At 38.9% G+C, this 27379-nt stretch overlaps 1 long non-coding RNA gene across 2 annotated transcripts in view; it reads left to right on the top strand.

Annotated features, from left to right (window-relative positions):
- LOC141414109 (uncharacterized) overlaps window positions 1-27379 on the top strand; it is a 73151-nt gene that overhangs the window by 32707 nt on the left and 13065 nt on the right. Inside the window, exon 2 of one of the 2 annotated variants that reach the window (XR_012439199.1) lies at window positions 1110-1342. The exons of the other annotated variant lie outside the window; for it this stretch is intronic. This is a non-coding gene — a long non-coding RNA (uncharacterized lncRNA). The remainder of the gene's footprint in view (window positions 1-1109; window positions 1343-27379) is intronic. 2 annotated transcript variants of the gene reach the window in all.

Raw genomic sequence — 27379 nt, 5'->3', positions numbered from 1 at the left:
ACAGGTATTTTTCCATTCTGTAAGCATACTTTTATGGGGTATCCCACTGATGGCTTTTCTTACTGTATCCTTTCTCACCACCCTTTTACTTTCCTAGTGGACAGCACATCACAGATACACTATTTCATGCAGATCCATAGAAAAGATGTTGGCTGTCTTCCAATCTGGCTGGTGGAGCCTGGAAGAAGGCTCACCATATATCAGTTTTTGTTCTTTTTTTATTTGTTTGCTTTTAATTATAACCCAGAATCTGCCCTATCAGAATCCAGCACAGGGAACTCTGGTTTTGGCTTCATCCAAACCAGCAAAGAAGAGTAGCTTTTCAGTAATTATTTAGGTTTCAGAATCCTTGTTTGTATGGGTTTATTTGCAAAAATAAAGACCTAAAATAGAAGTCTGGTCTTATCATGTGAAAGCCTTTTCCTACCAACTTATAAGCAACAAACTGTTTGGTTTATTTTTTCCTTCTCTTTGAGATAACGTATATTCAAGAGGAAGCTGATGTCAAGTATTTGGGCAAACAGCTAAGATTTGAAGAGCAGCTCTCCAGGATGGGGGAGGTTTTCTCTAGTGCTTTTCTAGGTTGGTGAGTTACAGGTTTGTACCAATTATTTAAAACACAAAATATAAGAAGAAAAGAAAAAAGGCATTTTCTTCTCATCGGGGAAGAAGCCTCCTGAATGGTCTAAAGCTGACAGAGAGGGATGCAGAGCTCTTTGTCATCAGGCCAGGCCTCTGAAACTGTGATCTCTAGGATACCTGCTCTTTCCTAGGAAGGTACACAGGTAGCTTTTTGGGCAGTCTTCACAGGGGAAACTGAACACATGTTGAGACTGGCAGCCTTTGCCTAAATTTCAATATGTAGGTAGGCAATGTTCCATTCCCACCCAGAAATAAGGGAAAAAAGCATGGTGGGTTCCTGCAAAGCCACATGCTCCTGCAAAGTAGTGACTTAGAGAGACAAGATGAGGTGTCTTGGAGTGTCTTGGAGAGATAACATGGAGCAAGATGGAGGAAGGAAGCAAAGTCAGCTCCTAAACCCAAGCAGGGAAGCTGTGACTGGCTGGAGAACAACTGCTGGATGCAAATGATTTTCTTTTTGCTTCTAGGGAACAGCTGCTGCCTTGGAAGGACAGAAGAGAGCCCCTTACAATTGTCTTACCCCTTGAGTGACTCAGAAACTATTGCCATGCCATATTGAGGTCATTAAATGGCACAACAAAGAGAACTTTGGTGGAAATCGGAGTCTGTGTGTGCACAGATTCTTACTCAGACCACTATTGTTTCATGAGCAGTGGCGAGTGAGCACAGTTTCAAACCAGAGCTCAGACTTGGGGTGCAGGTGAGTTTGTACCACAGTTTAGGTTGCGGAACTAAAGGCTCTTTCCTGAAAAAATATGGGGGAGATTGAGAAAATAACATCTGAGGATCAAAGCTGGATATGCTTGTGATTAATGGATTAATGGAGATTATAGTAGACAGTGATAGAGATAAAATGTTTAAAAAAAAATAATTTCCAAGATTCCAGTTTAGACACAGCCCTCCCCTTTCTGGCCAAAGCCACTGTTTTCCAGCAAGCACTGCCCCAGAAAGATAAATCAGCCAGTGGCCTAAGGGTTAGGACTTTGAAAAACAACAACAGCAAAAAGCAACAAGCTATAAACCCTGAGTCCACAAGTGTCCCCAGGAGACTTGCCTTCTGACTCCTCAGTCTGCTGAGGCCTGCGAGCCATCTCTGGGAAGCTAGCAGCTCCCAGGGTCATGCTCAGAACAACTCCACATGTTGGCAAAATCCAACCTGGTTGTTTGGGACAGGAGAGCCAGAGAGATTTTAGAAAAGTTTTCGTCGGCCAAGACCTAGGGAATGTGTGAGGTGTAACTGTTCTGTCACCCATGGAGGATAAACTCTGGGTCATTTTAGGAATTGTCCTCCCTAGAACAGCCTCCCAAGTGACTGGCAGGTGGAAACTGGGAACTGTTTGGGGATGGAACTATGAGGACTGGGTAGCACAACAGGCCACGCCACTGTACCTGCCACTAATTAACCACGGGGACTAATTGCTCCATTCCTTTAGTCAGTAAACAGTAGAGTGTCCTTTCTACATCCCTACATCCCCAAATCATCTTATTTAATCATCTTGACATTTTACCCTAAGACACTGCTTTTTTTTTTCTGATGTCAGGATTTCAGAGAAAGCTAAGATTTGGCACCTGACATAATCAATGCTAGGGAACTGGGGCCCATATCAGAATGACAGGGCCACTCTGGCATTCTGGCCATCTTTCATTTGGGATTATTTAACATATAAAATGAGTTTGAAAGTTATTTTGTGTTCAACAAAAGAAAACGTTTGTCTTTAAGATGTCTTCATTTTCAAATCAAGATTGTTTCTCATAGATACTACAGTCCCTATAGTATCCATTTCTAAAAGCATCCACAGTCATCAGGAGGTCTGTAGACAGTGATTCCACAGCTCCACAGGCTTCATTTTCTGTTTCTATTGTAGGAAATATCAGATTCTGCTGCTGTTGCCTGGTGAATGGCTTATTTCAGAGCATCTTGGCTGATAGCTGCAAGTAAAAACTAACCTTATTTGTGATTATGTATATCCTCAAGCAAACCCTCTAACATGGAGAGACTGTTTAGTCTTTTCTCAAACTCTGGGTTACATTTCAAACAAGCACTAGGTTTTATATTAATACCAAGGCTTTGAAACCACAGTGGTTAATGACTCCACCAGCTGGCTTTCATCCTCTTTAATAGTGACCTCTTTTTAGGAATAGCTGCCACCTAATATCTCGCTCTCAAAGACTAAGTCAACAGAGAGTGATTTGGCTGATTTTTCCATCAACAAGTTGGGGAGTTGGAGGTTGGCACAAATTGGTTATATCCATTTCATTCTTTGGTCTCTTTGGGCTAGTGCCTTTATATTTCTCCAGTGAATCCAAGATGCCTCTGGTTGCAGTATAATGATGGAACCATGCAAATCCTGCCTTGCTAAGGAAATGCACTGTTTCCCTGCCCTCCTTCCACAAAACATAAACATACAAACCACAGGCTGATAGCATCTTTGTTGTAGATACAGGCTCAGAATATTTAAATATTTGTATTTGGCTTCCAACTTCATTCATCACTCTTTTGCCTTTGCCCAATGATGACATGCATCTAACTTCAGTCAACATTTAAACATTCATCCAGCCTCTTAGGAATGGTGGCTTAGAGGTCAAACTTTTATTCTTTGGAACAAGCTTGTTAGGTCAATACATGGGAGCAGAATGTGGCTGTGTTAGCATCCTGGACAAGCATCATCAGAATGTGAGCTTGTCTTGAGGACTCAGTGGAAACAAACCCAAGCCAGGGAATGTTCCTCCAGAGGCCTGGGTTCAGACTGTTCCTTCCCTGTTTGAGTCGTTGCCTTTTGCTCCCCTGGCCAGTGTCCTTCCCAGGGTCTCAGACCCAGACACTGGATATTAGAGGCTTTTATTGTCAGCAGCTGAATCAGGCTGCAACTATCATGAAATCATGACAACAAATGGTCATGGTACCCTCTACAACTTGGACTTCCTCACTCTGTTAATTTTAGTTGTTTTTTGAGACAGAGTCTCAATATGTAGCACTGGCTGCCCTCAAACTTGTGATGTTCCTCCCTCCACCTCCCAAGTGCTGGGCTTACAGGTGTGCACCACCACACCCTCACTCACTCTGCTAGCTTTTGATTGTTGTTTATGATTGACTAGAAATCCTTAGCACATTTACTGGTGAAATCACATGATATATAAGGGCCTGGTCTTTAAAGTTGGAATTTACATTCACATGTTTTTCTCTTGCTATTTGCTAATCTTGTGACCAGTTGCATTCTCTTAACTGAGCCTCATTCCTCTCATCTGTACGATGTTACTAACTCTGTCTACTTTATGGAGACTCAGAGAGATAATTCGTATAAAATGAAAGCATGACACAAGGCATATATTAAGCGTTCAGAATATCAAGATTTTATTATTAATTATATTGATATTTCATAGTTATGTAAAAGTATCACATTTTGAGGTCAATATAGGGGAGCAGATTTTTCCAGCCAATGTGATAATGTATTTTCTCTTTTACTCTGAGTCTGAGGAGCTAAGAAACACAATGACAGCATTAGCCACATGCAGAACCTGTTTTGGTTCCGCATTCATGATCCCACCCAGTTGGTCCGAATTCTCCTCCACAAGGAAGAATTGCCTAGGTCCTCCTGTCATCCCTTGTTCAGAGGCCTGATAACATGGAAGCCATTTGATCTTTGAATACAAATAGTCTTATTGTCAAATATCAGATTTATTTCTCAACCTCATTGTGAGATAAGCACTTGTTTCTAGTGCTTCTTGTTTCTACCAATGAAAATATTGGTAGTCACTAAAAAGTTTTCTGGTGGGGAAATTCTAGGGAAAAACATTAATAAAATTCTAAGCTGAAATAATTTATGATTTTTTTTAAGTCTGTCAGTATACATGAAAATAGAATTTCTTATTTAGAGCTTAGAATCCTCCCCCAATTCCAGGACACTGCTTGGGAACTTTGAACCAAGTAGGTAATAGGGAAAAATATTGTTTTGCTATATTCTTTTTGAAGAGAGAGGTCAAAGATGTAATCCATTTATTCATTCTTTTTTTCCCTGTGTTTTTGGGACATGGGGAAGCAAAAGAGTTTGTATATTTTAAGGTGTGTGTGTGTGTGAGTAGATGTGTGTGTGTGAGTGGATGTGTGTGGATGTGCATACATGTACACATTCCCTATGGAGAAATATTCCTCCTTGATGATTTAGGGCTGCTTACAGAGCACATTTACAATGAACAGCCCCCACTTTTGTCATGCTCTCACTTTGCAAAATCCATATGTTGTAACTGATATGAGGCGCCAACTGCTTTAACTGCACATGTGAATTTAATAGAGGCAAATTGAGATGAAATTGTTCAAACCTGCCAGCGTATTTTCATCAGCAGCAAAATCATCATGTTAATTCTTTTTTCAAGTTGGTGGTGAATCTGGGCCTCTCGGAATGGATGATGGATAGGGCTGGCTGCAGCCAAGCATGCTGACTGCAGGTGCTCGCTTGGAAGTTGGCCCCTATTAACCCAGCCTAGGCCACATGGTTCCCTCTGGGTACTTAGTACTCACTCCTCCACCAACACACAGAACTCTTGTCTTTTGGTGACTGTATCTTGTTGTCTCTGCCTGTGGATATGTCTCTGCCTGTGGATATGTGACTTCCGCCATTGCTCTGCAGCTCTGTTCCTTCCCCCAGAGGTTGATGTAAAACCCATGCTTAGTTCTCTTCATTTCTTAGTCTTTTTAACAATAGTTTCTTCTTTTGCTTCACAGAAGTCATATTTCAATGTAGGTGTACTGCTCGGCTTACCCATTTTAACCTCACTTTAATAAACCAGCTATCAACTGATTGAGTTTTTCCTAGCATAATAATGAATACTCTTTATAAAAAAAGTACATTCATGTATCTTACTTGTTGTGCCTTTCAGAGGCACTTTTGACCTAATATTATTGCTATATCATTGTTATTTTACACACAAAGACACGGTACCTCAATGAGATTGACTTTGCTCATCTACACACCACCTACATACAATCTACAATGAACCAGTTTCTTGCCTTAGAGTATATGTGGATTCTACTGGATCATCCCTTATTTTTTCTTAATTTTTTTTTGCAGTATTAGGGGTTTGAACTCAGGGGCCTACACCTTGAGGGACTCCACCAGCTCTTTTTTATTACGTGTGATGAGTTTTTTGAGATAGGGTCTCATAAACTATTTGCCTGGGCTGGCTTCAAACAGCAATCCTCCTGATCTCTGCCTCCTGAGTAGCTAGGGATGCCACCAGCTCCCGGCCATCCCTGATTCTGAGAGCCTAGGCTCCTTAGTTCTGCCCATAGATGGCTAGGGAAGCCTTTATTTGCCTGCTCATGTCCCAGGTCTCCTTGCCAGATATTGGGACAGGGTAGAGGGTGGGCAAAAGTAGAGGAGGAAGAGGCCAGAGAAACTGTGGGAGCAAGTAGGGATAAAAGCTGAAGTGAAAGCAGGTCACAGAGCCAAGAAATATGTAACACTTTCCAAAACCAATAGGGTTAGAAAAATGTGCCAAAGATGGAATGGGGGGGGAGTCCATAGAAGTCAGGAAATGAGTGAGTGGAACAGCATAAAAGCAGAACCAGGCCTAGAACGAATTGGTTGTCTGGGTCATAATTATAGTTTCAAGGATGGGATTAGCTAACTGGTGACTGTCTAAGCTGATATTCCATATTATAATACTTCTTTTACTTATTGTAGCACTTATTTTGCAATTACAGATAAAGAATAGTGGGCCATTTGTAATATCAGCTGTACCCTAAGATATTTACTAAACTTTATTAGGAGGTATTAGTAAATGTGAAGAGTCTAAGCCCTCCCACTATTTCCTAATTAAGAAATGATACAAAGTTGCAAAAGTCAACTGCAGTCCCCTCACTTACTTTCCTGGGATTCTTTAATTTTCTGGTGTTCCCGGTGTGTGGTTTCCACCCAGGCTCTGCACACAAACTCTACCTTATGTGGAGTTTCTGAAAAAATGAATACTATTCTGTTTGTGCCATCCAGAGTCCTAAAGGGCAGAGGATTTGCCAGGACAGATTCATCTTGGCTTCCTTACCTGGAGGACAAAGAGTGTGATCAACCTCCTGCTAGTTTCCTTAACAACTCCACAGTACCTTCCTACTGTGCAGTATTCGGAGAGAAGGATGCCTCCTACTGTGAAGTGCTGGGGTGGGAATTGAAGCCTCTGAATTTACTTCCTTTCCAACATGCTTTCCCAGCATTCCCTAGGAAAGACTGACATTGCCAAATTTGCATAAACATGAGGCTTGTCCAGATTCAACACTGATTCGTTTATACATTCATATATCAAACGTGTTGAATTCTAAACTAGGCACGAGAGAAACAAAAGTGAATGAGATAATGATGAATGGTTTCATTGCACAGAGCTCCTACCGCTGTGATAGAACTTACCTCTGTTGCTATGATATTCTGATTATCTGCCTACTCATTAAAATGTAATGTGCATAAAGATGAATTTTGACTCACTGGGAACCTGCACAGTAGCTGACACATAGGAGGTGCTCAGTGAATAATATTTGCTGCTAAGAGGTTTGCTGTTTAGCAAGTGAAACAAATACACAATATGACATAGAGAAAAAGCAAGACAGATAGTACTAAAATTAGGGACTGCATTAGTCTTCTTTCCATACCTATATTGAAATATCCAATGCAGGCTACTTTTGAAGTTAAGAGGGATTTGTTCAGATCAAAGTTTTGGAGCTTTAAAATCCAAGATCAGCAGAGTGTTGAAGCCCATTGATTTGGCCCCTGCACAAGGTGGCAGGTGGCAATGGCAGGAATAGAGAGAGTGGACACATCGGGAACCAGGGAACAGAGAGAAGATGGGTAAGGTCCCATGATACCTTTTAAGGGAATCCTCCCCACAAAGACCTGAGGATCTTTCAAAAGGCCCCAACTTCTAAAGGTCCACAGCATCTTCCGATAGTTCCACTCTGTAGACCAAGTCTTTTACATGTGATCCTTTGTTGGAACACTGCCCAGGCTTGGATGGCAACAGGTATTAAGTGCAGTGATGATCAGGACTCAAATAATAGCTAGATCTACTTTTCCTCCAAAGCTGAGAATAACTGTCTTTTTTTAGTAGTCTCGGAATTCCTTGCCCTTCCGCACTCATTCAATCCCATCCATTCAATAAACATTTTTTGAATCTTTACCAGGTTCTGAAACAAATCTGATAGATGAATCTTTTGCTGTTCAACATTTACTCCTTTTTTTTTTTTTCTGGGAGTTTAGAACTACTTAGGACCAGTAATCTTAATAAGTGTCTCAATAAGGACTTTAAATCCTCATGGCACAGGGTGTTGGCTAATCAATACCTAAACCAGCCATAAAGGGAAAGCCAGAGGAACGTGTATACCAGGCACAATAAAATATTCATCTCTTCCAAAGTATTCTGGAGGTTTATAATTATATTCTGAATTACATTGCCTTTAAGCTATTTTGATGGAAAGTCCCTAAACACTTCTTGTCATTCTTTTGTCTTCATCTATCATTTGCATTCTTGGTAAATTCTCTCCAAGTCTTTCCATTTTTAAAGTTATAAAACTTCTAGGAGATTCCAGGATTCCTTCAAAGTCTCCTTTTCTAAATGTCTTTGTGAAAACATAGCATCATTGTCAGAATGACCTATTCTTTCTTAAGGGCAGACATTTATTATCTCTTCGCTCTTTCTTATTCCCAGGTTCTGCCTAACCTTAGTAAATTTTAATTACACTCTTGAAAAACAACCTAACTAATGTATTGTCTCTTATGGTTTATAAATCTCATTTCAAATTCTACTCACAATTTCCTGGCCTGCAAGCTAAACTAATTCCTCAGATAAATGTGTGAATCAGTGTCTCATTTTCAAAATGGGTGCAAAGGAAACAGAGACATGAGACCACTTTTCACTTTAACATGAATTGTTAGTGAGGCTATGCAACTCCTTTGCTTTTTGGTGACTGTTCTAGAAGTGACTGGTGGTTGGTGAGTTCTTCTAGCTGTTATATAAATCAGCACATGATAAGCACACTATGGTCACTGAGCTTTGAGACAGAGATGCAGAGGGTGGGGGCCCAGCACTACTGAGTGACTAAGGAGATTGTAAAAGTGGACTCAACTTGATCCTGGGGCTTTGGAGGACTCCCGAGGGTTATAACTTACTCTGGAAGGGTCTCAGTTTGTTCAGACAAAAATAATGCTCTTTGTGTCTTGAGAATTTCAGGATCCCTGAGTATTCCCTTCAGAGTCTCTGAAATAAGCTATTGATTAAAACCCAAATTCCAAACTAAAGCTGCAGGAGGTCAGAATCTAGTTTCAGAGGTTTGGAAATGCAGAATGGATTTCCTTTTGTTGAATTATACCAAGATGAAAAGAACGTGAAAATAGAGTTAATGGGATGGGGGTAAGATAATATGTATGTCATGTGATTGAAATGTCCTTGTAAGCATATGATTGGGTATTTTCCTAAGTGTGTTGGGTAAAAAGTTAAAGAAACTAGCACTTCTTGTAAGTACTTCTGCATTTGGTAAATTGCTAAATGTCATTACCACCAACTGTGAGGAAGGTTTACACTGGGTGTGTTGGTCCATGTTCATCTGATTTTAGGCTTATTTGATCAAGGAACAGATGGTGTTTGTTACATGCATGTGAATTGGCTAGGAGGCAGAATAGTAATGCTGGTTTCTTATTCTAGGTTCCTGTTGCTGCCAGAGATGAGAATTGAATTACCTGGCAGAGTTTTAAGTCTACTTTCCTTGATCCACAAAATGGTGATAATGGTCATTTCCTTAGTTGAGAGAAATGGTATCTCGAAAGGGAATTGTGGCATAGTGGAAGTGATATGGGATTTGGTACATGGAAGATCTTAGCTAGAGTTGAATTTATGAGATTTATTAACTATGCACCCTTTTCCCAGTCACTTAATCTTTCTAAGCCTTAATTTCCTCAACTTTTAAATGGGAATAAGAATACCTGACTCACAGGATTGTTATATGCATGAAACAAGGTTAAGTATATGAAAGTGCTTTACAAACTTAAAACACTTGAGCGTGAGCCAGTTTTTGCCAGGAACTATACTAAGGGTTGGGGAGAAGTTAGCCAATGTCACACTGTTTGCCCTCAAGAAATTGGAGGTTTGGTGCGTGGAGGGTGGGGAGGCAAAAATGTAAATAAATGATTACAGTGGTTATAACCCCATAAGATAATGTATTTAACAGTGCTAAACACAAAGTATGATGGGATTATAAAGAAAGCATGAGTTAAAGACTTTTAGGCAGATGTATTTATGAAGGTTTTCAAGGAGGAGTTTGTTAAGTAGAGCACAAAGTGTGCTCTTATAATTTGACTGCAGATCACTTGTTCATCTTCATAAATAAGAGATATATTTCTTCTTGTGAAAATTTTAACATAGATTAAAAAAACCCATAATATTATCTCTACAGAAACTTCTGTTCAACACAGGCATGTTTGAGTTATGTTGGAATTACAATGATGCAATGGGATTTTATAAATGATTCTATAAGTGATCTTATGAATAACATCAAGAAAACAACAAGATCAGGTATTAGTTGATGTTAACATGGATTGTACTTAGCAGATGTCTGATATATACTTAGAGTTCTGCTTTTCACTATGGTGACCACATGTAGTGGCTTCATTGGTTATTTGAGCTGCATAGGCGGCACTCATTGAGCCAATGCAAAAGTTGACCTGGGAATCCTAAAGAAACCAGAAATAATGCACAGGCTCACCTTTCTTACTCAGAACCAAGTGCATATGCTGTGTGCAATAAAGAAGCAGCATCCAGCTTAACTATGCACGAAATGAAAATACAGACTCCTCTGTCAACTTGGCTTTGTCGGGATGTATGCAAACTTAGGGTAAGACCAGATTCATCTGATTGTATAGGGGCTAGGCACAGTGGTTCATGCCTGTTATCTACTTGAGAGGCTGCAATAAGGAGGACCCATGGTTTGAGGCAAGACCAGGCAAAAAATTAGCAAGATCTACCACAAAAAACAAGCCATGTGTGGTTGTTCACAGTTGTAATCCCAGCTCTAGAGGTGGCATAGGATTGCTGCCTGAGGCTGGCCCCAGGGCAAAAACATGAGACTTTATCTGATAAGTTTTACCAAGGGATTTATGCCTTTTCCATAGTCTATACTTTCCTGGATTACCCAAGTGCTGGACAGGGAGTCAGTCCTAAAAGAACTGTGATACACCGTGCACACTCTATCCTTCCTATGGACTGCTTCTCTTAATCTCGCTATCTAATATAGCCCCATGTCTTCTAGTTTAATGAAAATAAACCATCTGATAGGATTAACATTATTCGCTTTATGGATTTTTATGGTTTGTGTTAGATTAGAGTTTAGAAAATGGAAACTCAAAGATTTAACATAAAATATTCAAGATCACAGAGCTGCCAGTTCTGTGATCTAAATCCTAAACCCAGTGCTCTATTAACCACTCTACAGAGCCTTGAAGGCCTCAGGTACTTAATGAAATTCTCCTTCCTAGATAGATTTGTATCACACAGTTGACCATCTGTATTTGTGGATTCTACATTTTCATATTCAACCAACTGCAGATCAAAAATTTTAAAAATAATTGTATCTATGTTGAATATATGCAAGCCCATTGTTTATAATTATTCCTTAAACAATACTGTATGTTCTATACTACATACTGTGGTATACTATGTATACTATATAGTGTAGGAACTATCTATGCCTATGTAACATTTACATTATGTTCAGTATTATAGTTATATAGAGATGATTTAAGGCACATGAGAGATCTGTGTAGATTGCATACAATTATGACACCCAGACTTTGGTATCCAGAGCCAATCTCCCAGGATATAGCAGCAGATTGGTTCTGGATTGGTTCAGTATAGTCAGTGCCTGAAAAAGGCAATGCTGCCTCCAAAAATATATGAAAATGTAGGTTGTTGGGCACTGGGATTGACAAGACAATTTTTTTAGCTAGGGGAAGAATAAAATGTGAAATTATATAATTTTATAGTTACTCCACATTTTGGCTGTCCTTTGCAATAACTATACTAGAAAGAGTTTTCAAAACTTGCTATTTTCAGTTCTTCTAATATAATGTTTCTTTTTTCCATTTTTAAAATTTTTAATACTTTGATATGGCACATGTAGTTCCAGTATTGTTGAATAAATTGATGAATAATTACATTGAACATTCCTTCAGTTGTCTGTCCAATGGATATATCCAGTATTGATATTTGTTTTTATATACTTTAGCTATAGTTAGAATTAATTAATCAATTGAACTAATTGAGCAATTAATGATCAACAATAAAAGTACTATTCATAGCTGACTATTTGTAGTTTTTGTGTGTAGCTGTTATATCTTTGTTCATACACTGTTTCTTAAACATACTCTGTAGTCATGCTTTTGCCCTCTACCTCCAAAACTGATCATTAAGACCATTAGTGAACACGTTGCTAAATTTAATGGTCAGGTCTGCATCTTTATCTTCCTTAAGGTATCAGGACCATTTAACTCTGATGATCACCTCTGTTTTGTGAAAACTTTCTTCAATGGGTGTGTCAAGAGCCACTCTCCCTGCCTCCAAAACACTTCCTGATTGCTTTTTGCTGTATCTTCTAGGAAGCAGTTCAAGAGATGGATGGACAGATAGTAGGTAGAAATAGTGCAAATACAGATTATTTTATTGGTCCTGAAAGTTTACAAAATTGTAGAAACAGTTTTAGTAGAAAGAAAGAAAAACAACAAATAAAAAATTGTGAATGATACTTAACTCAGTATGAGAAAAAAATCTCAAATTACTAAGACTTTATAGTCTTAGTTTTCTTTCTAAAGTTATAAAGATGAAAGTGAGAGGGTCTATGAAGAAGGTCATTGTTGCTAAGACTTGGGTACAGTCTCTAATTGCAGAGAGTCACCTCCAGCTAGTAGCTGGCAAAAAAAAAATGGGATTTCAGTCCTACAATCTTGAAGAACTGAATTTTGCCAATAATCTGAACAGACTTAGAAGAAGAAGTCTAAACCACCAGTGAGAACTAGCTCTTGCTGATTATTGTCTGGTGAGAAACGGCAAAAAAACCAGCCATTTCGTGCCTGGACTTCTGGTCTACAGAAACAAAGGTAATCAATCTGTGTTGTTTTAAATCACTAAATGTGTGAGGACTTGTCATGCAGTAGTAGAAAAAATTAATAATCCTGACAAGAGGTGATGAAAACATATAGTTGATAGTGTTAGTGGTGATGGGAAAGTAGATAGATGCAAAATGGAGCCATCAGAATTAGTTAGTGAATTGAATGAAAATGTTGGAAAAACTTAAAATTTTTATTCAGATGCAACTGGATGAAGGTTGTGCCTTTTGCTGAAATGGAAAAGATTAAGGAAATAATGTTTCAGGCAGACAAAAGTCAAATATTTGATTTTTCATCATACATTTTAAAAACTTTTTATTTTGAAATTATTATAGATGCATACAAGATTTCAAAAATGGTACCACATATTTCATTATGGAAAGTTAAATTGGAAGTACTTACGTGATTTCTAAGGTATCAAATAGGAATTAGTACATACAGGATAGAGACTCAGAGGAAAGGTCAAGGATAGCAGTATAAACTGGATACTAAGGAGGGTTGTTAAAGAAGATCCCCTGTGGAGACAGCGGAGCTGAAGAGGAAAGAAGACCCATGTTGGTCCTGAGTACCCCAAATTCAGGAACAAAGAAGGAGGTAGCAAAGGGATCTGAGTGACTACTTATTGAGGTTGGAGGGGAACCAGTTATGGGCGGAAAACTGTTTTGAAACTTCCTGTAAGTCCCTGTGCTGACCCCTCAAACCCTTCATTTCAAATATAAGCATTTGCTTGAAGGCCATAAATGAGTGGAGGAGGAATTGACACAGGGCTCTGGAGATTTAGTGAAGTCTCTGAAGTTTCTGTGAATGACAAATTGAAGTTAAAACACCATCTTTGGATAATTTAAGTGTAAATGAGCAAAAAACATATGGATTATATTTTCTTTCAATTGCATATGAGTTTAACAATTAAGCACAAAAAAGGTGTCTGAGGCAACGAGCTTACTGGACTCGCTTAATCGCTTAATCCGAAGCATGGCAACAGTGGATAGAGAATCAGCAAGTTAAGCAAATGACCCAAGCCACCATGGGAAACTGAACGTGTATTTGATACCCTCTCTCCAGCCTTCTCTGCCTGTGTCCTCTGTTACTGTTTGCATCTGTCTGTCTCTCCTGGTTAGCCTCTCCTGTCCATCTCTGGGATCAGGCTACCATCTGCGTGCTCACGGACATCTTTTAAGCACATTTCTGTCTCAAAGCAATAGCGAGAGTCTTCTTCTGTTTGTGGAATTCCACCAACAACTTCCAATTAGAGGGAAAACAAATCAGTAGCAGGTGTCGTGGCTCCTCAGGGAGAGTGTTGTTTATTATGGCTGTCTTCTGAAGAAATATTAGGACACAGACTACAGTGGGTAATATATTGCTGCATATAATTTTGCATTATGACCTTTCCTTTATTTATTTCTCTGGCCTTTCTACTTTTCTTTTGGCTCCCAACTTGCACTTTGCTAGGTAAATTTGTAACAAAGGAATTAAAAACTGTTTTCCATTTGTTGTTAGGCACAGCTGAGGAATGTCCTCCTAACTTAGTTAAACACACTGCCTGATGACAGAAATTACATAATGGTTTTGCAGGTGGGAGTGGGCTGTGGAGAAGGTAGTTTGCCTTGCTCTAAGGGTTTTCAAGCAGCTGTAACAGGATTTGGGATGAGAAAGTGAACTGTAGCAGAAACTAGAGCCCGAACTAAGAGACTAGACAAGAAGTTACAATTTTTATTTAAAAATGGAAGACTTATTCTTAGTCCACTCAGGCTGCTATAACAAAACTGGGTGGCTATGAGCTGAGTGGCTGATAAATGACAGGAATTTATTTCTCGCAGGTCTGGGGGCTGGAAAGTCCAACATCAAGGCACCAGGAGACTTGATGTCTGGTAAGGGTTCATTTCTTGGTGCATAGATGGTACCTTCTTGCTGCATTCTAACACAGAGCAAGGTAGCTTTCTAAGGCCTCTTTTGTAGGACCACTGATCCCATTCACAAGAGTGGAGGCCTCATGACCTAATTACTTCCCAAAGGCACTACCTCCTAATACCATCCCATTGAAGATTCAGTATCAACGTACGAATTTTGAGGAGAAACACTATATGCAATTAGGGTAGACCACCAGGCTAGGAAATGTAGCAGAACAACGGTGCAAACCTAAACACGGTGCTTTGAACTCCCTAGTGCTCTGTAGCAGTGGCAGATGTGGAGTCCTGGAGTCCAAGGTGCTTAACATGTATGGAAGGAAGGGGAATAGTTGCTTTTCTGTTTTACTATTTTTTAAGTGCACAGTTTAATCAATTGTAATATTTTTATGCAGTTGTGATGCTACTGTCACAATCAAGAGGTAGGTCCACCACATCAAATATTCCTTCCTGGCTGATTGTATCTAATCCTTATCAACACAGATGATGCAAACACTCTCAATAGTGGGGTTTTTTTTTTTGTATGAATATGTTTGTGTAGTCATGAATGTATTTATTTCTCAGACTTGGAGCAAGCTGGTGGTGGCAGGCTGGGCTCTTCCACTGTCTGTTTCCACTGGATTGAGCCACAGCAAGGACTCCTCCAGGGTTGCAAAAACGAAAAAAAAAAAAAAAAAAAAAAAAAAAAAGATGAACCTTTGAGCAATTAAGAAATCTCTGACTTGCAGCATGGCCATACACCTCATCCTGTGAACTGACCAATCTGGACCCATGCAGCTGGGGGGAGGGGTCCCTTCCATTACCACTAGGGGTACTAGGTCACCTGCCCACAGCCCCCATGCAGACAGTATTTATTGGACCTCAGGCCCCTGTGCAGGAGTGCAATCAGGCTAGGCTGGTGGCAGGTAGACCCTGCCCTCCTGAGGTCATCATGAGTAGGAGAAAGCCCTGGGCAGCCTGGAAGTCAGGGCTCAGGAATGCTGAATCTGTCTTGCCCCCAGGCCTAAGGAATAGAAGCTGCAGGTGCCAGGCCTCAGAGAAGGAGTTGGGCTCTCAGCTCTGCTTGTCCCCAGAAGGAACCAAGGTCCTCCTATTCCCCGGTCACATTGGGACCCATGTTACTGGACCTGTGAAGTGGATGCCAGGAATGAGGGAATGGAGAAAGACATGACCAGAGCCTCAGTCTGACATTTCAAATGGGATGGGTGGGAGGTGTGGGAATTGACACTGCCAAGGACACCCCTTCCTTCCTAGGATGCCCCAGCTTCAGTCACCCCACTTGAATTTTCTACAGGAAACTCTTACCCCTTCCTCACTTTGCTATTTATTGCTGTACTTTATTGACCTCAAAAATGCTCCATTAACAGTTCCTTCCTGCCCCATTCAACACCCACCCCAATTTTAAGCCCAGGCAACCACTGCTTTGCCTTTGATCAATTGAGTTTCTTTGCAGAATTCCATGTAAATTGAAATAAATAGTATATATTATTTTTTGTCTAGATTTCTGTACATGGCATAATTATTTTGAGGTTCTCCATGTTGTGGCATGTATCCATATTTTATTCCTTTTTATTTACATATTATTTCATGAAATAGAAATGTGCCCATTTATCAGTTGATGGACATACAGTAAGCCCACTTGATTGCAGATGGAAGTACAGTCAAAATAATAAATTTCAAACATCAAAAGTAATTTCAAAAACAAAATATTTTAATTTCCATATGTGCATTACACAGCTCAGTGGATGCAGAGAAGCTCTGTCAGTACCTTGTGCTCATTAGTTGTGTTTAAATCGGGTGCTCTGCTGAGAGTTTTCTTACCTCAATTTTGTGAAAATAAGCCTCCCAAAAAGCAAACGCCTCCCAAAAGCAAGGCAAAAGTTATGATAATTCTCCCAAGCTTAAAAGGGCATCTAAGTGATTAAGTGAAAATTTGAGATTTGTTGAAAGTTGCATGTATTAGCAGAACTTGGCATTGGATGGGGGTTGGGGCACTGTGGGAAAAATATTAATCAAACTTCCACACTACAGCCCAGAATTCTATGTGTCCTGAGCATGCACTGTTTTTCCTCAGTGGGGGTTGTCCTTGGAACCAATGCCCACAGATACCAAAGGTATAGGTTATTTTCAGTTCAGGCCTATTATGAACAATGCCGTTATGAATTTATGTTTGCAAGTTTTTATGTGGGAATGTTTTCATTTCTCTTTGATGAGTACCTAGAAGGAGTAAATGTGTATTGACTTATCCAACTGATTTACCATAGTTGCACTATTTCACACTTCCATTATGAGTTACATTTGTTCCATGTCCTCACCAACACATGCTCTCTTCAGGCATTTAAAATTCAGCCATTCTGACAGGTATCTCATTGTGATTTTCTTTTTTATTATAGTAAAATACATATAACATAAAATTTGCCATTTTAACCACTTTTTGTTTGTTTTCTTGTGGTGCTGGGGATCAAATCCGAGGCCTCTAGCAGGCTAAGCAAGCAGTCTACCACTGAGCTACATTCCCAGCCCCATTGTAACTAATTTTTTAAGTATTCCATTTAGCAGCAGTAAGTACATGGTCAAGATTGTGTAACCGTCCATAACATTTTCATCCTTCCAAACACAAATTCTGCACCCATTTAAAAACAATACCCTTTTCTGTTTTCCCAGGCCCACTAATGTCTCTTTTGCTTTCTGGCTCTATGAATTTTTCTTTTCTAGGTATCTCATATAAGTGGAATAATATGTATCTGTTCTGTTGTGTCTGGCTTCTTTCACTTGGCATAATATTTTCAAAGTTCATACATATTGTAACCTGTATCAGAATTTTATTCCTTTCTTAAGGCTGAGTAATAATCTGCACAGATAGATATAAAATTTGATTTTGTTTTTCCATTCATCTGTCTGTTAATGTACATTTGAGTTGCTTTCATCTTGTGGATACTGTGAATAATCTATTGTGAGCATGGGTGTACAAGCACTGAGTCTCTGCTTTTAATATTTTTGTTACACACACACACACACACACACACACACACACACTAGTGGAATTGCCACACTGTTCCACAGCAGCTGCACATATTTTTTTTAACAATCTTGCCAGTAATGTATGAAGGTTCTAATTCTTCTAATTCCTTGTCAAATCTTTTTACTCCCCTTACCCCATTTTTTGATAGCAGCCATTCTAATAGATATGACGTGGTGCCTTATTGTGGTTCTGATTCACGTTTCCCTAGTGACTGGTGATGCTGGATATTTTCCCCCACTCATTTTTTTTGGCAGTACTAGGTTTGAACTCAGGACTTCATGATGCTGGATATCTTTCATTGTGCTTCTTGGCCATTTGTACATGTTCTTTGAAGAAATATCCATTCAAGTACTTGACCCACTAAAATATTTTGCCATTGTTTTTGTTGTTGAATTGTAAAGTAAGATATTTGCAAATTGACTTACACTGATATGACTTTTAAAACAAACTTAATAAATGTATGCTTAAGTAAATACAGTTGGAGTTTGTTAACATAGCTTGTCAAGTCTTAGAGCCTCCACCCCTGAATTTCCTTCCAGAGTTTTGAAACTTACGGAAATAAAAGTGAGACTTTAATTCATTCAATAAGTCACTTGTTTTCTCTGATATTTATATGTATGATATGTATAGATGTCATACATATATCTGTGTCTATGCCTGTCTATATCAGTATAGATACACTGCTGTTTCCTGGGTGCACATGCTTTATGGCTGTCAGTTTTCTCTCGGCTCATGAATTCGTTCCTAGCTTGTAGCTTTTATGTTAACAGAACTATATTGCAAATTATACTCCAAATAATATACTTCATTGCAATAATAATTGCTTTTTGTACATCTCGTAATTACTAGTGGCTCAACATTTCTTTACTTTTAGCTATTAATTCCACAAAGTAAATTGCACTCCTAAAACAGAGTATCTGCCTTCTTTTGTTTCTCTGGTCTTCTAAAAAAATAAAAAACATGCAAGAAGCTCTAGGAACAACTTCATTTTATTAGGATGAGTACCCCTTTCTCAGAAGTTGATATGCTAGTCTAATCCTGTGCCATGCATCCATATAAAAGCAACTGGTTTTGACAAAGATATGTTTCTCTTTCAATTGATTCTCAGATATCTTTCTCTCTGTTCCTCTCTAATGACATTTAATATATTTTGAAACTTCCTAGAAAATTGAGGTTTGGTATAGTCAGTATTAACTGCCAATATTCCTTGAAGTTGCTACAACAGACTGTCAGAGATTGGGTAACTAATAAAGAAAAGAAGTTTATTTAGACACATGTTTTTGAAAACTGGGAAGTCTGAAATAGGATGGCTAATATGATGAGAGCCCCATATTGCTCCATAATAAGTTTCTAATAACCTCAGAAGCTTCTAATAACTTCTTAAAGTCCTCCTCTCTCAATACCACCACAAAACAATCAAATTTCAACATGAATTTGGAGGAGATAAACTATATTCAAACCATAGCATCCTGTATGTTTATTTTTATAAAAGTTTTGTAGCTTTACATTCCTATCCATGATCAATATTGAGTTAATTTTTTAAAAAACACATGGCTATCCTGCCATGGTACCATTTACATCACTTTCTGAAAGTTTTGTATTTCCTTCATTGCATTGCCTTTGCATATTTGTCAAGAATGGATTTGGGATTTAGGGGTGAGGGGGAGGACTGGGATTTGAACTCAGGGTTTCACATTTGCAAAGGTTTTCTACCGCTTGAGTCACACCTGCTGTATATCTTGCTCTGGTTATTTTGGAGATGGGGTCTTGTGAACTACTTGCCTGGGCTGGCCTTGAAGTTCAATCCTCCCAATCTCAGCCTCCCAAAGTAGCTAGGACTACAGGTGTGAGTCATTGTCACCTGGCTTTAATTTGGCATGTTTATATAGTAGTTTTCGCTTACCTATTCTGTTCAATTGACTATATGACTATCCCACCAATACTGCACTATCTTAATTGCTGTAGCTACAGAATAGGTCTTAATATCAAGAAGAATGGTTTCTCACATTTTCAATTTTCTTTTTAAAAATTGTTTGAGAAGGAGAATGATGGAGGAGATGAATTCAACTATGATATAAGAACTTTTGAAAATGTCACAATGTACCCCTAGCACAATGATAAAAATAAAATAAAATTATAAAATGAAAATTGAGCTTTTCTTAAGCCTGTGCTGTTCCATAGAAGTTTAAAAATATCTTCCCTATGACTGCCAAAAAAAACCTGTTGTTATATTAATAGAAATTACATTAAATTTATGTATCAATTTGAGTAGAATTGATTCTTTAATATATTGAGGTTCCCAATACATGGACATAGTATGTCTTTCTGTTCATTAATTTTTTTATTTCTCCCATCAGCATTTTGTAATTTTCAGTTTACAGATCATGTACATATTAAATTTGTACCTAGGCAGCCAAGCATTGGTGGCTCACACCTGTAACCCTTGCTACTCAGGAGACAGAGATCAGGAGGAACATGGTTTGGAACCAGCCTGGGCAAATAGTTTGTGAGACCCCATCTCAAAAACCATCCATCACCAGAAAGGGCTGGTAGTGGCTCAAGATGTAATTCCTGAGTTCAAACCCCAGTACCGAAAAAAAAAATTATACTTAGGCAACTCACTTTTTTGGCACAATTATAAATGATATTGTTTTAAATTTTGGCTTTTTCATGTTCATTATTAGTATATAGAAATGACATTGGTTTTCACATGTTGATCTTGTATCCTCATAGTTCCCGAAGTTTCTTTTGCTGTTGTTTATCGATTCCTTGAGATTTTCTACATGGATGATCATAACATCTGCAAACAGATGTGCTTTTTTACTTCATCTCTTTGCCTTATTGAATTGCTAGGCCTTCCAGTACAATACTGAACAAAAGCAGGAAGACTAGGTGTCCTTGTCTTGTTTTCTGTCTTGGGAGGAATGCATCAATCTTCTACCATTAAGTATAAGTTGTAAGATTTTTGTAAGGGCTTTTTATAAAATTAATTCCTTTTTTATTCCTAACTTGACAAACACTTTTTATCACAAGTGAAGGTTGGATACTGTTAAATATCTTGTCTTTGTCAATTCTCAGGACCATTTGCTTTTCTTCTTTAGCTTATTGATATGTAAACCATTTGGGGAAAAAGGTGTATATTGATGTTGTTAGGTTCTGTATGCGTGAAGTAGATCCTACTGTGTGATTATGTAAAGATCTATATCTTTGTTGATTTTTTGCTAATTATTGCATCAATTACTGACTGGCGAATGTTGAAATCCCCAGTAATAAATATGGATTTGTCTTTTTCTCTTTTCAGGTCTATCAGAGTTTTAGAACTCCTTTGTTTGATGCAAACACCCTTAGGACTTGATTTGTCTTCTTGGTGGAGTAATCCATTTATCATTACAACGTTCTTCTTTTCTCTTCTCTGGAGTCAATTTTGTCAGATTTTAAACATTAATGAATTAATTCCTGATTTTTATGATTAATATTTGTGTGATGCAGTCAACTTAGGTTGTTGAATTTGTAATGAGTTTCTTGTAAGCATGGGATCATCGTTTCTCAATCCACCCTATTAATCTTTGCCTTTTTAACCTACTTAGACCATCTACATTTCAACCAATTGTTAATATACTAGAGCTTATTCTGGAACTTTATTATTTATTTTCTGCGTTTTTTCTCTATTTCTTGTTCATCTGCTTTTCTTTTTCTTGCCTTGACACATGTTACTTGAACACTTTCCGTGATTTCATCTTGATTTGTCCACAGTGTTTTTGTCCATTCCTCTTTATACAATTTTCTTAGAACTGTGAGTGTTGTAATATACATATGCAATTTGTCACAGTCTAGTGATAGCAGTATATTTCTACTTCAAGTGCACTGTGGACCTTACTTTCGTTGATGTTCCTTTCACTTTATCACCCTTAAATAACATTGCTTTGAATATCAGATAGTATTATACTTTTTGTTTCAATCAAGTGTATTTCACACAATGAATGATAGGCTATTGTATCTCATATTTCTGCTCTTTCCATTGTGCTTTCTTCCTTTATGATGCTCTAACATTCTTCCTTCTCTTGGGAAGAACTTTCTTTAGTCATTATTTAATGTTAGGTTTGTTGCCTTGCTTGCATAAGGCCATGAGTTTGATCCCTAGCACCATAGACATACAAAAAAAAAGTGAGTGTCACTAGTCTGTCTGCCAATGGCAACTTTTAGGTTTCCTTCAACCTAGAATATCTTTATTGGCCATCAGTTTTGAAGACTAGCCTCCCTGGACACAGAATTTGTGACTGATTTTTCTTTTCTTTCATCACTTGAAAGATTTTTTATTTTCTTCTGGCTGCTGAGCTTACAGAGGAGAGAAATTTGTTGTCATTTGAATTATTATTGCCTACTATGTAATATGTCATATCTCTCTGAATGCTCTTGAAGGGTTTTTTTGTGTTTCATTTTCAGAACTTTAAAAATTTTTGATGTAGGGTCTTGAAATGTGGCCCAGTGTGGCCTTTAACTGGAAAATCTCTCTATTGCTGAGATTGCAGGTATATACCACCGTGTCTGGCTCATTTTCAGAACTTTATAATGTATCTTGGTGTAAATATCTTTGGGTTTATCCTATTTTGATTTTTCTCAAGCTCTTACATTAAAAAGCTTGTGTTTTCTCCCAATTTGGAAAGTTTTAAGATATTATTTCTTCAAATACCCTTTCCCCTCTCCATCTGGGAGTTCCAATATTGGATTTTTGTAACTGCTGTCCAGGTCCCTAAGACTCAGTTCCCTTTTTTTTCTCCTCAGTCAGAAAACAGAAAACACTCTGTTTTCTTTTTTTTTTTTTTTTTCATTTTTCTTTTATTATTCATATGTGCATACAAGGCTTGGTTTATTTCTCCCCCCTGCCCCCACCCCCTCCCTTACCACCCACTCCACCCCCTCCCGCTCCCCCCCTCAATACCCAGCAGAAACTATTTTGCCCTTATCTCTAATTTTGTTGTAGAGAGAGTATAAGCAATAATAGGAAGGAACAAGGGGTTTTGCTGGTTGAGATAAGGATAGCTATACAGGGCATTGACTCACATTGATTTCCTGTGCGTGGGTGTTACCTTCTAGGTTAATTCTTTTTGATCTAACCTTTTCTCTAGTTCCTGGTCCCCTTTTCCTATTGGCCTCAGTTGCTTTAAGGTATCTGCTTTAGTTTCTCTGCATTAAGGGCAACAAATGCTAGCTAGTTTTTTAGGTGTCTTACCTATCCTCACCCCTCCCTTGTGTGCTCTCGCTTTTATCGTGTTTTCAAATTGAGTAAAGTCTATTGATTTGTGTTCAGGTTCTCCCTTCCTAACCTCTGACATCCTAATTCAACAACTGAATATATCTAGCAAATTTAAAAATTTTCTATTATGGTACAAATTTCCATTTGGTTCTGTTTTATGGCTTTTATTTCTTTTGTGAAGTCTTCTGACTTTTCATTTGTTTTGAGAGAACGTGTAATCATGTATTCAAGCGTTTTTTTGATAGCTCTTTAAAAATTCTTGTCAGATAAGTATAGCATTTCCTCCCATGCCGTTTTGGCATTATTTGACTGCATTTTGCCAACTAAGTCATGATTTTTCTCATTCTTCTTAAATGGTTTTCAGTTGCATACTGAATATTTTGACTGTTATGTTAGGCAATTCCGGATTCTTGTTAAATCTTTTATTTTAGCAGGCAGTTACCTAGCTTGGGTTCAGCAGATTCTGATTGGGCTGTGTTTCCAATGGCAAATTTATTTTTAGAACTTTGTTCTGTTAGTGCATCTTGGGCAGATGAGAGTCCACTGATTGCCCCTGTTTTGGAGGCATCAGGAGTTCTGGCTCCTGTATCTAGGTGGGAAAAAAAATGGCTGGTCCACAAGGAGGAATAGGTGTCCTGCTCTAGCCACTTGTTATCCTGAGGATCCCCATTCTTTATGCTGCCTGGTGGTACTATTGGAGGGGAGTCTCAGGTTCATGGAGACAAAGGATCTTCTCGGGCAGTCACTTGTGGCTGGCACGCCTTTGCAGGTGCTCCCTGGTTGCCTGTTTCTCTTTATAATTGAGAAAATTCCCAGAGCCAGGAGGGAAAGAGAGCACTTTTCCAACAAGGTGCTAGTTATGTCAGGATCTCCTTGATAGGCACCTAACTGCCTAGTGTCCCTGGGTGGAGGAGGGAACGCTCAGTCTTGCAAGGAAAAGAGGCTATCCGGGCCAGCCCACTTGCTGGTGGCTTCCTTCTTTTTTCTTTCCCCCTACTTACTGCCTGATGTCTTTGGGTGGGGAAGAAGTGTCTCACTCCTGGGGGTAGTGGAAGAGGGTACTTTGCCTACCTGGAGGGCTCTGGATCTATCCCCCTCACCAGTGCTGCAGGGTTGCCTTGTAATGTTGGCAAGCTCTCATTCCATATGGGAGAGGGATAAATCTCCCAAGCTACTTTGTCTTGTTAGGTTGGCCTGCTCACATTCTTCTCATGGCAGTGAGGTTTGTAGGAGGCACCCACACTGTTGCTCTTCTAGTGCTGGGGTCCCTAAGCAGCTTGCCTTACTCTGTCCTTCTTTTGAGGTTCTCTTTTGGTTGCCCCTTAAATCATTTCCAAGGTTTATAATTGCACTTAGTGAACAGAAACAGAGAAATAAGACTATTATTAGCTTATCTGGATCAAAAAGTCCCTAACAAATGTTGTAGACTGAATGCATAAAAATAAATGGATTACTTTAAAGTTTTCTTTAGGAGGGGAAGAATTGGCTGAAGCATGCAAATTTCTAAATTATTTGTTAGAAATTGCTCATAGCAAATGAGGTCATATCACTCTGTATATAACCAGACATTGAGCTGTAACTATAACAGAAATGATATATAGTTGGTGCTCCCTAAATACTTGTTGAATAATTAAAATAGTGGGTGACAATTCAAGAATCTCTCCCCTAATTTTTTTTGAGAATTCAGGTAGCTTATGTAAAGATTATATGGCTTGGAATGAATATCATACATTTTTGATGACTTACATAAATTAATTATTTCCTGATTTGAGGCATGGAGGAACCTCTTAAAAATCTGTAATAAACATAGTAAAAAGAAAACCTGAATGTGTCATGTCATCGTATTAATGAACATAAAGTTCTTGAAAACTGAATGGAAAAGGGTAGCTTCCAGAGACACACATACTGGAGGCAGAAGAGATAGATGAGCATCTGGGCTTTAATGGATTGGTCCAGTTTGGGACTGAGCCAGTCAGTCATGTTAATTACTTATAACTTCAGGATGGTCTGAGTCAGAGATTTTAGTTGTTTAGGTTACTTTACCATCAGGGTTTCCACTTTTCCAACAATGTAGAAAGATAAATGTGATGGCATTATTTGACCAAGGACAGTGTTCAGACTGATTGCCCCTTCCCCAAAGAGATATCCTTTTGATTATAACACCCAGTTGCTTACAGAAGCCTTTAGGAGGAAGACAATAATGAACCATCCCTATTAAGTTGACGTGTTTTTGTCAGTGAACCCAAAAATCTATCTTCCCTTTTGAGGTTCTGGGCTCTTAGGACATCCATGGGAGTTGCTACTTTGGCTTCTCACTGCTACTCTTCTATAAGGAACTATTTCCTCTCTTCATGTTTTGCCAGGCATGGATCAGACAATCAGGTCAGCCCCAGCCCTGCCTGACTGGGCACCACTGTTGATCACTAGATGAATCTCTGGCCCCTGGAGACAGCTGAGTCACTCAGACACCCACTACCCATCCCATAGACCTCATTTTGATTCTTGACAGCAGACCCCTGACAGAGGCGCAGTCTCTCTGCATTCCACTGCTGATGAGCTCCAGTGTGGGGAATTACTGGGGACTGGCACAGACCTCAGTCTGAAGACTTCAAACACCAACAGCAGATGAGGCCTGGTGTTGGTTAAGGGCCATTTGCAATTGCAACTCTTTGTCTCAGCTGTACTTTTTATGTTTCACATTACTTGTTCTGCCCCGCCTCCCTTGCACATGCCCTGGAGATGGATTGTGCAGGCAGACACTGTCTGTAGTACCTCAGTGGGAGACAGAGGCCTGCCTTACGTTGCACATGTGGTGTTTTCTTGCATGGAGGAGACTTCAAATGACTCCTCATAGGTTGGACATCAGCCTGTTTTTCTGCCATGGCAATACACAGGTCTGAGTCCTTAGCACTTTCCATCCTTACTTCATTTCAACCAATAGCATATTTGATGAGTCTGCAGTCTCTATCTGGGGAAGAGAAGAATTTGTTGTGCAAATCTGGAGTTCCACGCAGGAATCTCACCTGTGACAAAAGCCATGCCTGAAACATATCTCTCACTAGATAGTCATATTTCAGAGATGGAATGCCATTTCTGGGTTAATCAATCCTGCACAGCCAGGAGGGAATGTATAGCTGCCTGTAGACATCTCTCAAGAAGACTGCTGTGAGCTGAGTTGCTGGGGATTGGGCTTAGAGGGTCAGAAACTGTGAAATAGTTGAAAGAGTTTTTCCTTCTCATACTGCTCCCTTCCCTAACTGTATCATTTTATTTTTCGGGGGAAATGTTTAACATTAAAAATCATTATTATCTTCAAGATCCCCAAGAACAGATGTCATTTTTAGAATTAATTCTTGAGAAAGATACTCTGAAGTTGTGAGAGTGTGTTGGGGGTGGGGAAGGTAGCTACAGGATAAATAAAGATCATTTTTGCTGAAAAAAAAAACCATTATTTCTCGAAGATTTTTTTCCATTTTGAAATTTTTGTTTAAAGAAACAGGATAAGTTATGGAGTCAAATAAGAAACCTTTTTAGACTTGACTTTAGGTTGTTCCTCTGTCCAGTGGAATGCCAGTCACTATTCCCTGTCATAGGGCTCATAAGGAAGAACACAGAAGCACTTTGTCTGTGTCATTGCCAGCTCTGAGATGGGATTCTTTCTATGGCTGAGAGGACTGGAGGTAGGAACGAGGACCTTACAGAAGAGGGGTCACTGCTTTAATTAAGCATTAGGAAAACCATGGAGAAGAGCTCATTTAAAGTTTTTCGCCTAGAAATCTAGTGTAGGAGGTCCCCAATCAATGGCTTGGGGGTCTATTCTTTTGCCACAAAAATCATCAGGATGCAATCATGGAAGCAATCTTCCATCAAATCTGCCTCTGCAGAGGGATTCTGAGTATGAAAGATACATGTGCATTATTGGAGAATTACATATAGGAATATAGTTTTAATATATCTTATATTACTTTCTTTAACCTGTGAGGTAAGCAGGGCAGTAATGAGATTAAAAAGATTAAGAGGATTAAGATTGTTGCCCAAGGTGACTCAACTGGTGGAGATGGCAGAGCAGACACCATCATCCCAGTTTCATTTTGTTTCATACTCTGTCTTTGTCCTCTATTCTGCATGGCCATTAACTAAAAAATACACAGAATAATGCACTTCTATGGTGTGTGGTTCAGTACATCTTTCACTTATTAGGGATGCAAATATGAATTTGTATTAAGAATGTAGCGAAGTGTTTACTGATGCTGATATCTGCTTACTTGGCATCTTATAGCATATACCTGGAACTCCTTAGCCTTGAATCCTAGATTTGCATCTATGTCTACAGTCCAGATAAGACCTGTGTTGTCACAGAAATTCATTTAAGTTTTCCACTCAAATCCACAATATTTCCTGAGTTTTTAGTATTAAAACTTCAAAA

Source organism: Castor canadensis, chromosome 11 (assembly GCF_047511655.1).
Source record: "Castor canadensis chromosome 11, mCasCan1.hap1v2, whole genome shotgun sequence".
NCBI lineage: Eukaryota > Metazoa > Chordata > Mammalia > Rodentia > Castoridae > Castor > Castor canadensis.
The sequence above is the reverse complement of the archived record's forward strand: the minus strand, read 5'-3'. Positions and strand labels throughout refer to the sequence as shown.